An 18,284-nucleotide genomic window follows, 5' to 3' on the forward strand; every position below is an offset into this window, starting at 1 on the left:
ATAGGCACTTAGATCCCTTCACAAATAAAGCATTATCACGAAGGATCTGGAACACCATCCTGACCTGCTTCACATGAGACTCCCAATCAGCGGAAAAAATCAAAACATCATCCAAATATACGACCATGAATTTATCAAGATAATTGCGGAAAATATCATGCATGAAAGACTGGAACACAGATGGAGCATTAGAGAGCCCAAATGGCATCACAAGGTATTCAAAATGGCCTTCAGGCATATTAAATGCAGTTTTCCATTCGTCACCCTGTTTAATACGAACAAGATTATATGCCCCTCGGAGGTCAATCTTAGTAAACCAACTAGCCCCCTTAATCTGAGCAAACAAATCAGTAAGCAAAGGCAAGGGGTATTGGAATTTGATCGTGATCTTATTAAGAGGACGATAATCAATACAGGGTCTCAAGGAGCCATCCTTCTTAGCAACAAAAAAGAAACCCGCTCCCAATGGTGACGAAGAGGGCCGAATATGCCCCTTCTCCAAAGACTCCTTAACATAACTCCGCATGGCGGCATGCTCTGGCACAGACAGATTGAAAAGTCGTCCCTTAGGGAACTTGCAACCAGGAATCAAGTTAATAGCGCAATCACAGTCCCTGTGCGGAGGAAGGGAACTGGACTTGGGCTCATCAAATACATCCTGGAAATCTGACAAAAACTCAGGGACCTCAGAAGAGGGGGAAGAGGGAATTGACATCAAAGGAACGTCACTATGTACTCCTTGACAACCCCAACTAGTCACCGACATAGTTTTCCAATCCAGCACCGCATTATGTTCCTGTAACCATGGAAATCCCAGTACAACAACATCATGCAGGTTATGCAACACCAGAAAACGGCAATCTTCCTGATGTGCAGGAGCCATGTACATAGTCATCTGTGTCCAGTACTGAGGTTTATCCTTGGCCAAGGGTGTAGCATCAATACCCCTCAAAGGAATAGGGCTCTGCAAAGGCTGCAAGGAAAAACCACAGCGCCTGGCGAGTTCTAAGTCCATTAAGTTCAGGGCAGCGCCTGAATCCACAAATGCCATGACAGAAAAAGACGACAATGAGCAAATCAGGGTCACAGATAAGAGAAATTTAGGCTGTATAGTACTAATGGTAACAGACCTAGCGACTCTCTTAGTACGCTTAGGGCAATCAGAGATAACATGAGCTGAATCACCACAGTAAAAACACAGCCTATTCTGACGTCTGAATTCCTGCCGTTCTATTCTAGTCAAAATCCTATCACATTGCATAGGTTCAGGACTTTGCTCAGAGGATACTGCCATATGGTGCACAGCTTTGCGCTCGTGCAGACGCCGATCAATCTGAATGGCGAGAGACATAGATTCGCTCAAACCGGCAGGCGTAGGAAAGCCCACCATAACATCTTTAAGGGTTTCAGAAAGACCTTTTCTGAAAATAGCAGCCAGAGCCTCTTCATTCCATTTAGTGAGCACAGACCATTTTCTAAATTTCTGGCAGTATAACTCTGCCGCTTCCTGACCTTGACACAAGGCCAACAGGGTTTTTTCTGCATGATCCAGAGAATTAGGTTCGTCATACAATAATCCGAGCGCTTGAAAAAATGCATCTACATTTAATAATGCCGGATCCCCTGTTTCAAGAGAAAAAGCCCAGTCTTGAGGGTCACCACGCAGCAAGGATATGATGATTTTTATTTGCTGAATAGGATCACCAGAAGAACGGGCTTTAAAAGTAAAAAACAATTTGCAGTTATTTTTAAAGTTCAAAAACTTGGATCTGTCCCCAAAAAACAAATCAGGAGTAGGAATTCTAGGCTCTAAAGCCGGAGTCTGGACAACATAGTCCTGGATACTCTGTACTCTTGCAGCAAGTTGATCCACACGAGAAAACAAACCCTGAACATCCATGCCAAAGCATATATCCTGAACCACCCAGATATCAAGAGGAAAAAAAAGACAAACCAGAGCACAGAAAAAAAATGGTTCAGAACTTCTTTTCCTTCTTTTGAGATGCATTTAATTCATTTTTGGGCCACTTGTACTGTTATGATACGGTGGTCTAGGAGCAACATGGAATGAGCTCTGAAGGAAGTGGTAACTGTACTGACCGCAGTCCCTAAGCTCATCACAACACTAGAAGTAGCCGTGGAATGCTCCCAACTCTCCCTAGGCATCTCGTCACAGCCTAAGAGCTAACTACCCCTAAAGAAAGAAGCAGGAAAGCCATCTTGCCTCAGAGAAAATCCCCAAAGGATAGATTAGCCCCCCACAAATAATGACTGTGAGTGGAGAGGGAAAAGACAAACACAGAATGAAACCAGGATGAGCACAGGAGGCCAGTCTAGCTAAATAGATAGGACAGGATGGAATACTGTGCGGTCAGTATAAAACACTACAAAAATCCACGCAGAGTTTACAAAAAATCTCCACACCTGACTAAAGGTGTGGAGTGCAAATCTGCCTCCCAGAGCTTCCAGCAAGACAGAATTAATTCACACTGATAAGCTGGACAAACATAGAAAGCACAGAATGGATAAGTCCACAATCTATGGACAGAAAAGAGCAAGCAAAAACGTAGCTTAGCTGAACTGGTCAGGATAACAGGGAACTCCAAAGAGATGTGAATCCAACCAGGAACCATTTACAAGTGGCACTGGCTGAAGAAAGAGCCAGGCCTAAATAGCAGAGCAGAAGAGACGATAAGTGGAGGCAGCTGATGACAGCTAACTCCAAGGAGCAGCCATACCACTAGAAACCACAAGAGGGAGCCCAAGAGCAGAACTCACAAAAGTGCCACTTACAACCACCGGAGGGAGCCCAAGAGCGGAATTCACAACAGTACCCCCCCCCTTGAGGAGGGGTCACCGAACCCTCACCAGAGCCCCCAGGCCGATCAGGACGAGCCAAGTGAAAAGCACGAACCAAATCGGCGGCATGGACATCGGAGGCAACAACCCAAGAATTATCCTCCTGGCCATAACCCTTCCACTTGACAAGATACTGAAGCCTCCGCCTCGAAAAACGAGAATCCAAAATCTTCTCAACCTCATATACCAACTCTCCCTCAACCAACACCGGGGCAGGAGGGTCAACCGAGGGAACAACGGGCACCACATTTCTCCGCAACAAAGATCTATGGAAAACATTATGAATGGCAAAAGAGGCTGGAAGAGCCAAACGAAAAGACACCGGATTAATAATTTCAGAAATTTTATAAGGACCAATAAACCGAGGCTTAAACTTAGGAGAAGAAACCTTCATAGGAACATGACGAGAAGACAACCAAATCAAATCCCCCACACGAAGCCGGGGACCAACACACCGACGGCGGTTAGCAAAACGTTGAGTCCAAATCTGCTGCAGCCTGTCCACTACAGAATCAACACCAGGACAATCAGAAGGCTCAACCTGCCCAGAAGAAAAACGAGGATGAAAACCAAAATTACAAAAGAAAGGTGAAACCAAAGTAGCCGAACTAGCCCGATTATTAAGGGCAAACTCGGCCAACGGCAAGAAAGACACCCAATCATCCTGATCAGCAGACACAAAGCATCTCAAATAGGTCTCCAAGGTCTGATTAGTTCGCTCAGTTTGGCCATTAGTCTGAGGATGAAACGCCGAAGAAAAAGACAAATCAATGCCCATCCTAGCACAACAGGCCCGCCAAAATCTAGAGACGAACTGAGAACCTCTGTCAGACACAATATTCTCCGGAATGCCATGCAAACGAACCACATGCTGAAAAAATAATGGAACCGTATCTGAGGAGGAAGGCAACTTAGGCAAAGGTACCAGATGGACCATTTTAGAGAACCGGTCACAAACAACCCAGATAACAAACATCTTCTGGGAAACAGGAAGATCTGAAATAAAATCCATGGAAATATGCGTCCAGGGCCTCTAAGGGACCGGCAAAGGCAAAAGCAACCCACTAGCGCGGGAACAGCAAGGCTTGGCCCGGGCGCAAGTCCCACAGGACTGCACAAAAGCACGCACATCGCGCGACAAGGAAGGCCACCAAAAGGACCTAGCAACCAAATCTCTGGTACCAAAAATCCCAGGATGACCAGCCAACACTGAACAATGAACCTCAGAAATTACCTTACTTGTCCATCTATCAGGAACAAACAGCTTCCCCACTGGACAGCGGTCAGGCCTATCAGCCTGAAATTCCTGAAGCACCTGCTGCAAATCAGGGGAGATAGCAGAAAGAATCACCCCCTCCTTAAGAATGCCAACCGGCTCAAGGACTCCAGGAGAATCAGGCGAAAAACTCCTAGAGAGGGCATCAGCCTTAACATTCTTAGATCCCGGAAGATACGAGACCACAAAATCAAAACGGGAGAAAAACAGGGACCATCGAGCCTGTCTAGGATTCAGCCACTTGGCCGACTCGAGGTAAATCAGATTCTTATGATCGGTCAGGACCACAACGCGGTGTTTAGCCCCCTCAAGCCAATGTCGCCACTCCTCAAACGCCCACTTCATAGCCAACAACTCCCGATTGCCGACATCATAATTGCGTTCCGCAGGCGAAAACTTTCTGGAAAAAAAAGCACACGGTTTCATCGAAGAACCATCAGACTCCCTCTGAGACAAAACGGCCCCTGCCCCAATCTCAGAAGCGTCGACCTCAACCTGAAAAGGAAGAGAAACATCCGGCTGACGCAACACAGTGGCAGAAGCAAATCTGCGTTTAAGCTCCTGAAAGGCCTCAACAGCCTCAGAGGACCAATTCGTCACATCAGCGCCTTTCTTCGTCAAATCAGTAAGGGGCTTAACCACACTGGAAAAGTTGGCAATGAAACGGCGATAGAAATTAGCAAAGCCCAAAATTTTTTGAAGACCCTTCACAGATGTGGGTTGGATCCAGTCATGAATAGCTTGGACCTTAACAGGATCCATTTCTATAGACGAGGGAGAAAAAATAAAACCCAAAAAAGAGACCTTCTGAACTCCGAATAGGCACTTAGATCCCTTCACAAATAAAGCATTATCACGAAGGATCTGGAACACCATCCTGACCTGCTTCACATGAGACTCCCAATCAGCGGAAAAAATCAAAACATCATCCAAATATACGACCATGAATTTATCAAGATAATTGCGGAAAATATCATGCATGAAAGACTGGAACACAGATGGAGCATTAGAGAGCCCAAATGGCATCACAAGGTATTCAAAATGGCCTTCAGGCATATTAAATGCAGTTTTCCATTCGTCACCCTGTTTAATACGAACAAGATTATATGCCCCTCGGAGGTCAATCTTAGTAAACCAACTAGCCCCCTTAATCTGAGCAAACAAATCAGTAAGCAAAGGCAAGGGGTATTGGAATTTGATCGTGATCTTATTAAGAGGACGATAATCAATACAGGGTCTCAAGGAGCCATCCTTCTTAGCAACAAAAAAGAAACCCGCTCCCAATGGTGACGAAGAGGGCCGAATATGCCCCTTCTCCAAAGACTCCTTAACATAACTCCGCATGGCGGCATGCTCTGGCACAGACAGATTGAAAAGTCGTCCCTTAGGGAACTTGCAACCAGGAATCAAGTTAATAGCGCAATCACAGTCCCTGTGCGGAGGAAGGGAACTGGACTTGGGCTCATCAAATACATCCTGGAAATCTGACAAAAACTCAGGGACCTCAGAAGAGGGGGAAGAGGGAATTGACATCAAAGGAACGTCACTATGTACTCCTTGACAACCCCAACTAGTCACCGACATAGTTTTCCAATCCAGCACCGCATTATGTTCCTGTAACCATGGAAATCCCAGTACAACAACATCATGCAGGTTATGCAACACCAGAAAACGGCAATCTTCCTGATGTGCAGGAGCCATGTACATAGTCATCTGTGTCCAGTACTGAGGTTTATCCTTGGCCAAGGGTGTAGCATCAATACCCCTCAAAGGAATAGGGCTCTGCAAAGGCTGCAAGGAAAAACCACAGCGCCTGGCGAGTTCTAAGTCCATTAAGTTCAGGGCAGCGCCTGAATCCACAAATGCCATGACAGAAAAAGACGACAATGAGCAAATCAGGGTCACAGATAAGAGAAATTTAGGCTGTATAGTACTAATGGTAACAGACCTAGCGACTCTCTTAGTACGCTTAGGGCAATCAGAGATAACATGAGCTGAATCACCACAGTAAAAACACAGCCTATTCTGACGTCTGAATTCCTGCCGTTCTATTCTAGTCAAAATCCTATCACATTGCATAGGTTCAGGACTTTGCTCAGAGGATACTGCCATATGGTGCACAGCTTTGCGCTCGTGCAGACGCCGATCAATCTGAATGGCGAGAGACATAGATTCGCTCAAACCGGCAGGCGTAGGAAAGCCCACCATAACATCTTTAAGGGTTTCAGAAAGACCTTTTCTGAAAATAGCAGCCAGAGCCTCTTCATTCCATTTAGTGAGCACAGACCATTTTCTAAATTTCTGGCAGTATAACTCTGCCGCTTCCTGACCTTGACACAAGGCCAACAGGGTTTTTTCTGCATGATCCAGAGAATTAGGTTCGTCATACAATAATCCGAGCGCTTGAAAAAATGCATCTACATTTAATAATGCCGGATCCCCTGTTTCAAGAGAAAAAGCCCAGTCTTGAGGGTCACCACGCAGCAAGGATATGATGATTTTTATTTGCTGAATAGGATCACCAGAAGAACGGGCTTTAAAAGTAAAAAACAATTTGCAGTTATTTTTAAAGTTCAAAAACTTGGATCTGTCCCCAAAAAACAAATCAGGAGTAGGAATTCTAGGCTCTAAAGCCGGAGTCTGGACAACATAGTCCTGGATACTCTGTACTCTTGCAGCAAGTTGATCCACACGAGAAAACAAACCCTGAACATCCATGCCAAAGCATATATCCTGAACCACCCAGATATCAAGAGGAAAAAAAAGACAAACCAGAGCACAGAAAAAAAATGGTTCAGAACTTCTTTTCCTTCTTTTGAGATGCATTTAATTCATTTTTGGGCCACTTGTACTGTTATGATACGGTGGTCTAGGAGCAACATGGAATGAGCTCTGAAGGAAGTGGTAACTGTACTGACCGCAGTCCCTAAGCTCATCACAACACTAGAAGTAGCCGTGGAATGCTCCCAACTCTCCCTAGGCATCTCGTCACAGCCTAAGAGCTAACTACCCCTAAAGAAAGAAGCAGGAAAGCCATCTTGCCTCAGAGAAAATCCCCAAAGGATAGATTAGCCCCCCACAAATAATGACTGTGAGTGGAGAGGGAAAAGACAAACACAGAATGAAACCAGGATGAGCACAGGAGGCCAGTCTAGCTAAATAGATAGGACAGGATGGAATACTGTGCGGTCAGTATAAAACACTACAAAAATCCACGCAGAGTTTACAAAAAATCTCCACACCTGACTAAAGGTGTGGAGGGCAAATCTGCCTCCCAGAGCTTCCAGCAAGACAGAATTAATTCACACTGATAAGCTGGACAAACATAGAAAGCATAGAATGGATAAGTCCACAATCTATGGACAGAAAAGAGCAAGCAAAAACGTAGCTTAGCTGAACTGGTCAGGATAACAGGGAACTCCAAAGAGATGTGAATCCAACCAGGAACCATTTACAAGTGGCACTGGCTGAAGAAAGAGCCAGGCCTAAATAGCAGAGCAGAAGAGACGATAAGTGGAGGCAGCTGATGACAGCTAACTCCAAGGAGCAGCCATACCACTAGAAACCACAAGAGGGAGCCCAAGAGCAGAACTCACAAAAGTGCCACTTACAACCACCGGAGGGAGCCCAAGAGCGGAATTCACAACAGACCACATCTCATTTGAAGTCATTTTGAGGGGTGTATATGATAGAAAATACCCAAGTGTGACACCATTCTAAAAACTGCACCCCTCAAGGTGCTCAAAACCACATTCAAGAAGTTTATTAACCCTTCAGGTGTTTCACAGGAATTTTTGGAATGTTTAAATAAAAATGAACATTTAACTTTTTTTCACAATTTGTCCTGAGTACGCTGATACCCCATATGTGGGGGTAAACCACTGTTTGGGCGCATGGGAGAGCTCGGAAGGGAAGGAGCGCCGTTTGACTTTTCAATGCAAAATTGACAGGAATTGAGATGGGACGCTATGTTGCGTTTGGAGAGCCACTGATGTGCCTAAACATTGAAACCCCCCACAAGTGACACCATTTTGGAAACTAGACCCCCCAAGGAACTTATCTAGATGTGTTGTGAGAACTTTGAACCCCCAAGTGTTTCACTACAGTTTATAACGCAGAGCCGTGAATATAAAAAAATAAAAAACTTTCCCCCCAAAATTATTTTTTAGCCCCCAGTTTTGTATTTTCCCGAGGGTAAGAGGAGAAATTGGACCCCAAAAGTTGTTGTCCTATTTGTCCTGAGTATGCCGATACCCCATATGTTGGGGTAAACCCTTGTTTGGGCACACGGGAGAGCTCGGAAGGGAAGGAGCACTGTTTTACTTTTTCAACGCAGATTTGGCTGGAATTGAGATCGGACGCCATGTCGCGTTTGGAGAGCCCCTGATGTGCCTAAACAGTGGAAACCCCCCAATTATGACTGAAAGCCTAATCCAAACACACCCCTAACCCTAATCCCAACAGTAACCCTAACCACACCCCTAACCCTAATCCCAACAGTAACCCTAACCACACCCCTAACCCTAATCCCATCAGTAACCCTAACCACACCTCTAACCCTGACACACCCCTAAATTTAATCCCAACCCTATTCCCGACCGTAAATGTAATCTAAACCCTAACCGTAACTTTAGCCCCAACCCTAACCCTAACTTTAGCCCCAATCCTAACTGTAGCCTTAACCCTAGCCCCAACCCTAGCCCTAACCCTAGCCCTAACCCTAGCCCTAATGGGAAAATAGAAATAAATACATTTTTTTCATTTTTCCCTAACTAAGGGGGTGATGAAGGGGGTTTGATTTACTTTTATAGCGGGTTTTTTAGCGGATTTTTATGATTGGCAGCCGTCACACACTGAAAGACGTTTTTTATTGCAAAAAATATTTTTTGCGTTACCACATTTTGAGAGCTATAATTTTTCCATATTTGAGTCCACAGAGTCATTTGAGGTCTTGTTTTTTGCGGGACGAGTTGACGTTTTTATTGGTAATATTTTCGGGCACGTGACTTTTTTTATCGCTTTTTATTCCGATTTTTGTGAGGCAGAATGACCAAAAACCAGCTATTCATGAATTTCTTTTGGGGGAGGCGTTTATACTGTTCCGCGTTTGGTAAAATGGATGAAGCAGTTTTATTCTTCGGGTCAGTACGATTACAGCGATACCTCATTTATATAATTTTTTTATGCTTTGGCGCTTTTATACGATAAAAACTATTTTATAGAAAAAATAATTATTTTTGCATCGCTTTATTCTGAGGACTATAACTTTTTTTTAAATTTTTTTTACTGATGATGCTGTATGGTGGCTCGTTTTTTTGCGGGACAAGATGACGTTTTCAGTGGTACCATGGTTATTTATATCTGTCTTTTTGATTGCGTGTTATTCCACTTTTTGTTCGGCGGTATGATAATAAAGCGTTGTTTTTTGCCTCGTTTTTTTTTCTTACGGTGTTTACTGAAGGGGTTAAGTAGTGGGACAGTTTTATAGGTTGGGTCGTTACGGACGCGGCGATACTAAATATGTGTACTTTTATTTTTTATTTAGATAAAGAAATATATTTATGGGAATAATATATATATATTTTTTTCATTATTTAAGTTTTTTTTTTTTACACATGTGGAATTTTTTTATTTTTACTTTGTCTCGGGGGGGGGGGGGACATCACAGATCACTGATCTGACAGTTTGCACAGCACTCTGTCAGATCAGTGATCTGACTTAGAGCACTGCAGGCTTACCAAGCGCCTGCTCTGAGCAGGCACTTGGTAAGCCACCTCCCTCCCTGCAGGACCCGGATGCCGCGGCCATCTTGGATCCGAGCCTGCAGCGAGGAAGGAAGGTAAGAGACCCTCGCAGCAATGCGATCACATCGCGTTGCTGCGGGGGTCTCAGGGAAGCCCGCAGGGAGCCCCCTCCCTGCGCGATGCTTCCCTGCACCGCCGGCACACCGCGATCATGTTTGATCGCGGTGTGCCGGGGGCGGTCCGTGACCGCTCCTGGCACATAGTGCCGGATGTCAGCTGCGATAGGCATCTGACACCCGGCCGCGATCGGCCGCGCTCCCCCCGTGAGCGCGGCTGATCGCGTATGATGTACTATCCCGTCGGTGGGCATACGGGCCCACCCCACCTCGACGGGATAGTACGTCACATGTCAGAAAGGGGTTAACCCCTTCACAAACTTGCCCTTTTCCGTTTTTGCTTTCTCATTTATCGCTCCCCTCCTTTCCAGAACCATAACTTTTTTATTTTTCCGTCAATATGGCCATGTGAGGGCTTGTTTTTTGCTGGACAAGTTGCACTTTTGAACAACATCATTTAAGCATGTCGTGTACTAGAAAACGGGGAACAAATTCCAAGTGCGGTGAAATTGCAAAAAAAAGTGCAATTCCACACTTGTTTTTTTGTTTGGCTTTTTTGCTAGGTTGACTAAATGCTAAAACTGACCTGTCATTATGATTCTCCAGGTCATTACGAGTTAATAGACACCAAATATGTCTAGGTTACATTTTATCTAAGTGGTAAAAAAAATTCCAAACTTTGCTAAAAAAAATTGCGCAATTTTCCAATACCCGTAGCGTCTCTATTTTTCGTGATCTGGGGTCAGATGAGGGCTTATTTTTTGCGTGCCAAGCTGGCGTTTTTAATGATAGCATTTTGGTGCAGATACGTTCTTGTGATCGCCCGTTATTGTATTTTAATGCAATGTCGCGGCAACCAAAAATCGTAATTCTGGCATTTCGAATTTTTTTCTCGCTACGCTGTTTAGCGATCAGGTTAATCCTTTTTTTTATTGATAGATCGGGCAATTCTGAACCCGGCGATACCAAATGTTTGATTTTTTTTTTATTGTTTTATTTTGAATGGGGCGAAAGGGGGGTGATTTAAACTTTTATATTTTTTATTTTTTTCATATTTTTTTTTTACTTTTGCCATGCTTCAATAGCCTCCATGGGAGGCTACAAGCTGGCACAGCCTGATAGGCTCTGCTACATAGCAGCGAACATCAGATCGCTCCTGTGTAGCTGAATTACAGGCTTGCTATCAGCGCCGACCACAGGGTGGCGCTCACAGAAAGCCGGCATCAGCAACCATAGAGGTCTCAAGGAGACCTCTGGTTGCTAAACCGACGCATCGCTGACCCCCGATCATGTGACAGGGTCGGCGATGCGCTCATTTCCGGCCCGTTGGCAGGAAGCGCCGGTTAAATGCTGCTGTCAGCATTTGACAGCGGCACTTAACTAGTTAATATTGGCGGGTGAATCGCGATTTCACCCGCCGCTATTGGGGGCACATGTCAGCTGTTCAAAACAGCTGACATGTCCCGGCTTTGAGGTGGGCTCAGCGCTGGAGCCCACATCAAAGCAGTGGATCCGACCGCCGCTGTAATAGTACGGTTCAACAATAAAGATGTTGTTTGAAAACTGTTTCATGGCAGTCGTAGATTTAAAAGATGCGTACTAACATATACCTATCCATGCAGATTTTCAGCAGTTCCTAAAGGTGGTGGTTTTCATGGGAGGGGTAGTCCGCCATTTTTAGTTTAGGGCACTTCCCTTCGGTCTATCAGCTGCCCCTAGGGTATTCGCGAAAATAGTTGCCGAGGTCATGACTCTTTTACGGGAGTTAAATATTCTTATTGTTCCCTACTTAGATGACTTCATCATAGTGGATAATTCAGCAGATCATTGCTTATCACAAGTAGGAAGAGCGAGGGCCAGCCAAGAGCACCTAGGCTGAATAATAAATTACGAAAAATCCCGGTTGCCGCCCTTAAAAATTCTGAAGTTTCTAGGTCTACTGTTAGATTCTGAAGCCCAACAGGGTCTTCTACCGCCAGACAAGTTAATACACATTCAACAACAGACGTTAAGGGCAATTGATAGACCCTTCATGACCCTCAGACAGGCCATGTCCCTATTAGGCCGGCGTCACACACAGCGTATGAAAATACGGTCCGTATATTACGGCCGTAATATGCTGAAAAGTCCCGAAAATAGTGGTCCGTAGCTCCTCCATAGGCAGGGTGTGTCACCGTTTTTTGTGCATGGCATCCTCCGTATGTAATCCGTATGGCAGCCGTAATGCGTGTTTTTATCACAGGCTTGCAAAACCGACATACGGCTATACAAGGGATCCATGTGTTAAAAAAAACAAAAAAAAAAACATATATACTGTCTCTCTCTCTCTATATATATATATATGTGAGGGAGACACATATATGTATATATATTATTACTTCATACAGCGCGAGATAGCAGAAAGCCGGTAATTCAATTGCCGGCTTTTGCTTTCTCCTTCCTAAAACCCAACATGATATGAGACCTGGTTTACATACAGAAAACCATCTCATATCACCATTTTTTTTGCATATTCCACACTACTGTTAGTAGTGTGCCTATGCAAAATTTGGCCGTTCTAGCTAGTAAAATAAGGGGTTAAATGGCGGAAAAAATTGGCGTGGGCTCCCGCACAATTTTCTCCGCCAGAGTAGTAAAGCCAGTGACTGAGGGCAGATATTAATAGCCTGGAGAGGGTCCACGGTTATTGGCCCCCCCCCCTGGCTAAAAAAACCTGCCCCCAGCCACCCCAGAAAAGGCACATCTGGAAGATGCGCCTATTCTGGCACTTGGCCACTCTCTTCCCATTCCCGTGTAGCAGTGGGATATGGGGTAATGAAGGGTTAATGCCACCTTGCTATTGTAAGGTGACATTAAGCCAAATTAATAATGGAGAGGCGTCAATTATGACACCTATCCATTATTAATCCAATACTAGTAAAGGGTTAAAAAAAACACACACACATTATTAAAAATTAATTTATTGAAAAAATCACAAAGGCTGTTGTATTAATTTATTCTACTCTCAATCCACTCACTGAAGACCCTCGATCTGTAAATAAAAAAAAAATAATAAACCAACAATATACTTACCTTCCAAGGATCTGGCACGTCCAACGATGTAGATCCATCTGAAGGGGTTAAAATATTTTGCAGACACGAACTCCGCTAATGCAGGATGCTCATTTCTGCAAAACCCCGGCGAATGAAGCTAAATATAGGTCAATGATCTATATTTAGCTTCATTTGCGGTGAGGCGCCCTCTGCTGGCTGTTCCTAGATCGTGGGAACTTTCCTAGAAAGCTCCCAGGCTCGAGATCATAAGAGGGCGCCCTCTGCTGGTTGTCCTCATATGAACTCGAGCAAGCAATAAAATACTCCAACAACCATTGTTTTTATTTCATTAAAATAATTTTAAATAAGGCTGGGGTCACATTGCGTTTTGGTCAGAGCGCTAACGGACAGCGTTGCACGGCGAAATTAACGCCATGCAACGCGTCCGTTAGCGCTCCCATTGCCCGCAATGTACCAGCGCATTGCGACGCGCCGGTCTTTTGTAGCGCGCCTCGGACGCTGCTTGCAGCGTCCGCGGCGCGCCCGAGGTCCGTTCCCCGCTCTCGCAGATCGGGGATCTGCGAGAGCGGGGACGTTAACGCGACCCCCAAACGCGACCCTTTAAAAACATTGCGTTAGCGCAATCTGCTAGCGCTAGCGCTAAACGGATTGCACTAACGCAATGTGACCCTAGCCTAATGTGTTTGTGTTTTATTTAACCCTTTACTACAATTGGATTAATAATGGATAGGTGTCATAATTGACGCCTCTCCATTATTAATTAGGCTTAATGTCACCTTACAATAGCAAGGTGGCATTAACCCTTCATTACCCCATATCCCACCGCTACACGGGAATGGGAAGAGAGTGGCCAAGTTCCAGAATAGGCGCATCTTCCAGATGTGCCTTTTCTGGGGTGGCTGGGGGCAGATATTTGTAGCCAGGGGGGGCCAATAACCATGGACCCTCTCCAGGCTATTAATATCTGCCCTCAGTCACTGGCTTTACTACTCTGGCGGAGAAAATTGCGCGGGAGCCCACGCCAATTTTTTCCGCCAGTTAACCCTTTATTTTAAGAGCTAGAACGGCCAAATTTTGCAGATACACACAGTGTGGAATCTGCAAAAAAAATGGAGAGAAGGCATGGTTTACTGTATGTAAACCATGTCTCAAATCATGTCGGGTTTTAGGAAGGAGAAAGAAAAAGCCGGTAATTGAATTACCGGCTTTCAAGCTGTATAGCGCTGGAATAAATATTAATATATATACATATATGTGTCTCACTGACATATATATATATATATACCTATTCTATGTGTACACATTTATTCTACCTATTCTACTGTAAGCTGTCAGTGTGATTTTACTGTACACCGCACTGAATTACCGGCTTTTCTCTCTAACAGCGCTGCGTATTTCTCGCAAGTCACACTGCTTGTCCGTGTGTAATCCGTATTTTTCACGCTTCCATAGACTTTCATTGGCGTATTTCTTGCGCAGTACGGTGACAAACGCAGCATGCTGCGATTTTGTACGGCCGTAGAAAGCCGTATAATACTGATCAGTAAAATACGGCAGATAGGAGCAGGGGCATAGAGAATAATTGTGCCGTATTTTTTGCGAGTTTTACGGACGTAGTTTCTGCGCTCTTACGTCCGTAAAACTCGCAAGTGTGAAGCCGGCCTTATGGGGAAGGAGACAGTAGGTCGAGGGTTGCAGTAGCTCCAATGGTGTTGAGGTGGCCATGTGGTCATTACAGGCTGTAAGCTTCCTTGAAGAGGTGGGTTTTCAGGTTTCTTTTGAAGGATCCAAAAGTAGTGGATAACCGGATGTGTTGGGGCACTGAATTCCAGAGGATGGGTGATATTCGGGAGAAGTCTTGGAGGCGATTGAGTGAGGAGCGAATAAGCGTGGAGGAAAGGAGGAGGTCTTGGGAGGACCGGAGATTACGTGAGGGAAGATATTGAGAGATTAGTTTGGAAATATACGGAGGAGAAAGGTTATGGATGTCTTTGTAGGTCAGTGTTAGTAATTTAAACTGGATACGCTAGGAAATTGGGAGCCAGTGAAGGGATTTGCAAAGAGTTGAAGCAGGAGTGTAGCGAGAAGAGAGATTAATTAGTCGAGCAGCAGAGTTAAGGATGGACTGGAGGGGTGCGAGAGTGTTAGAAGGTAGGCCACAGAGGAGTATGTTGCAGTAGTCGAGGCGGGAGATGATTAGGACATGCACAAGCATTTTGGTAGAGTGTGGGTTGAGGAAAGGACGGATTCTGGAAATATTTTTGACCTGGAGGCGACAGGAGGTGGTGAGAGCTTGCGGTTTGAAGGACAGGGCAGAGTCAAGGGTTACTCCGAGGCAGCAGATTTTGGGGACAGGGGAAAGTGTGATTTCATTTATTCTGATAGATAGATCAGGTAGATATTGATATTGGGTGACATCGTGGTCCAGGGACAATGGGACTCCCAGGTGGGAGCCTCATCCAACCAGAGGGAGTTGTTGGCAATTGAGTTATCAGTTATAAAACTCCTCGTTTATCTACAGGGTCACCATGTCAAGATTCTTTCGGACAACCAGGTGGTGGTAGCCTATGTCAATCACCACGGTGGAACATGTTCTGAGGCTCTGATGCAAATAGCAGATCGCCGTTTCAGTCTTTGACAGCACTTCATATCAGAGGGAAGGAAAACGTAAAAGCAGACTCCCTAAGCCGCAATACTCTAAAGGTACCGTCACACTAGATGATATCGCTAGCGATCCGTGACGTTGCAGCGTCCTGGCTAGCGATATCGTCCAGTGTGACAGGCAGCAGCGATCAGGCCCCTGCTGTGTTGTCGCTGGTCGGGGAAGAAAGTGCAGAACTTTATTTGGTCGCTGGACTCCCCGCAGACATCGCTGAATCGGCGTGTGTGACACCGATTCAGCGATGTCTTCACTGGTAACCAGGGTAAACATCGGGTAACTAAGCGCAGGGCCGCGCTTAGTAACCCGATGTTTACCCTGGTTACCATCCTAAAAGTAAAAAAAAACAACCACTACGTACTTACCTACCGCTGTCTGTCCTCCAGCGCTGTGCTCTGCACTCCTCCTGTACTGGCTGTGAGTGTCGGTCAGCGGGAAAGCAGAGCGGTGACGTCACCGCTCTGCTTTCCGGCCGCTGTGCTCACAGTCAGTGTTTACCCTGGTTACCAGCGAAGACAGTTAGCGATATCGTCTAGTGTGACGGTACCTTTACTCTTAAAGTGAAGGTCTCAGCCCTTGGTGCTCTGTTCTCTTGTAATATTGCCAATAACTATTGGATTTCTAGGATTCTTAAAGCAGCTGGTAGAGCTAGACCCATACACAAAAACAAAAGGGTGCCATGGGATCTCAACCTAGTCCTTTCAGCTGACAGAGGCCCCATTTGAACCCCTGGAGTCAGCTTCAATTAAGATGCTATCCCTTAAAACGGCTTTCTTGGTAGCAATAACATCTGCTCGTAGAGTAGGGGATATCCAGGCACTTTCTAGACTTTCCCCTAATACAGAGTTCTTACAGGACAGGGGAGTCCTAAAACCGGACACAGCCTACTTGCCCAAAGTAGCATCCCACTTCCACCGGTCACAGGAGATAGGATGGTAAGGACTTTCTCCCTAACCCTTCTAACCCTAACAAAGAGAAACTCCATACATTAGAAGATGCCTACTAGAATATATCTCGGCTACTAATGCTTGGGAAAAGGATAATGCATTATTTTCATCCTTCCAAGGTCCTAGGAAAGGGCTTAGAGCAGTGTTCCCAAACTCTGTCCTCAAGAGCCACCAACAGTATTGCACAGGTGATGGAATTATTGCCTGTGCAGGTGATGGAATTATCACCTGGGCAATACTAAGGAAATACTGAACACATGACCTGTTGGTGGCTCTTGAGGACCGAGTTGGGGAACACTGGCTTAAGCTAATTTCACACTTCCGTCATTTGGGCTACGTCTCAATGCATCGTTTTGGAGAAAAAACACATCCTGCAAAGTTGCCAGCAGGATGCGTTTTTTCTCCATAGACTTGCATTAGCGACGCATGGCCACACGTCATGCGACGGATGCGTCGTGTTTTGGCGGACCGTCGGCACAAAATAAGTTCAATGTAACATTTTTTTGTGCGACGTGTCCGACATTTTCGACTGCGCATGCGCGGCCGAAACTCCGCCCCCTTCTCCCCGTAACTCACAATGGGCAGCGGATGCGTTATAAAACTGCATCCGCTGCCCACGTTGTGCTAAATTTAGCACAACGTCCGTCGGGCCGACGGAAGTGTGAAAGTAGCCTGCGAGTATCAAAATGCACGCTAGCCAAATGGATTAGGGAGGCTATCTCTCTGGCTTATACAACAGGTGGGGGTCCGGCTCTGCAGAATCTGAGGGCGCATTCTACCTGGGCCATGGCATCGTCTTGGGCGGAAAGATCGGGAGTGTCATTCGACCAGATATGTAAAGCGGCCACATGGTCATCCCCTTCCACCTCTTTTTAGACACTATCGGTTGGACTTGGGGTTCTCCTCAGATCTCATCTTCTGGTTAAGGGTGCTGCAGGCCATAGTCCCTCCCTAAGGTAGTTTACATCTCTGTAATTCTCTCGTGTTGCTGTCATGGGAGTCTGAATAAAGCATTAAGTTACTTACCGGTAACAGCATTTTTCGGAGGCCCATGACAGCACCCTTAGTTCCCTCCCTTTCACGTGAGGGCTGCACTTCTTCTTATACAGTTTCACGTGTGATAATTAACTTACAGTTAAAATGGGATTTTTGTATATAATTGTATATATTGTTTATATATGTGTTCCATTAACCGCGGTAGTCCTCTCAGGCACTGAAATATAACTGATACATGGGAGAGGTGCCGCCCTTTTTGTATCTGTAGGTTTCCTGTTCCTGAAGGGCGGATCCCCTCTCTCGTGGTGCTGAAATGGGCCTCCGAAAAATGCTGTTACTGGTAAATAACTTAATGCTTTTGGTCTCATCTGACCCCATGTCCTTCACCCATTCCTCCTCTGGATCATCAAAATGGTCATTGGCGAACTTCAAATGGGCCTGGTCATGTGCTGGCGACAGCAGAGGGACCTTGTGTGCCCTGCAGGATTATAATCCATGACTGCATAGTGTGTTACTAATGGTAATATTTGAGACTGTGGTCCCAGCTCTCTTCAGGTCATTGACAGGTCCTCACATGTAGTCCTGGGCTGATTCCTGACCTTTCTCAGAACCGTCCTCATCCCATGATGTGAG

This window comes from Ranitomeya imitator, chromosome 2, assembly GCF_032444005.1.
Source record: "Ranitomeya imitator isolate aRanImi1 chromosome 2, aRanImi1.pri, whole genome shotgun sequence".
NCBI classification, from domain to species: Eukaryota; Metazoa; Chordata; class Amphibia; order Anura; family Dendrobatidae; genus Ranitomeya; species Ranitomeya imitator.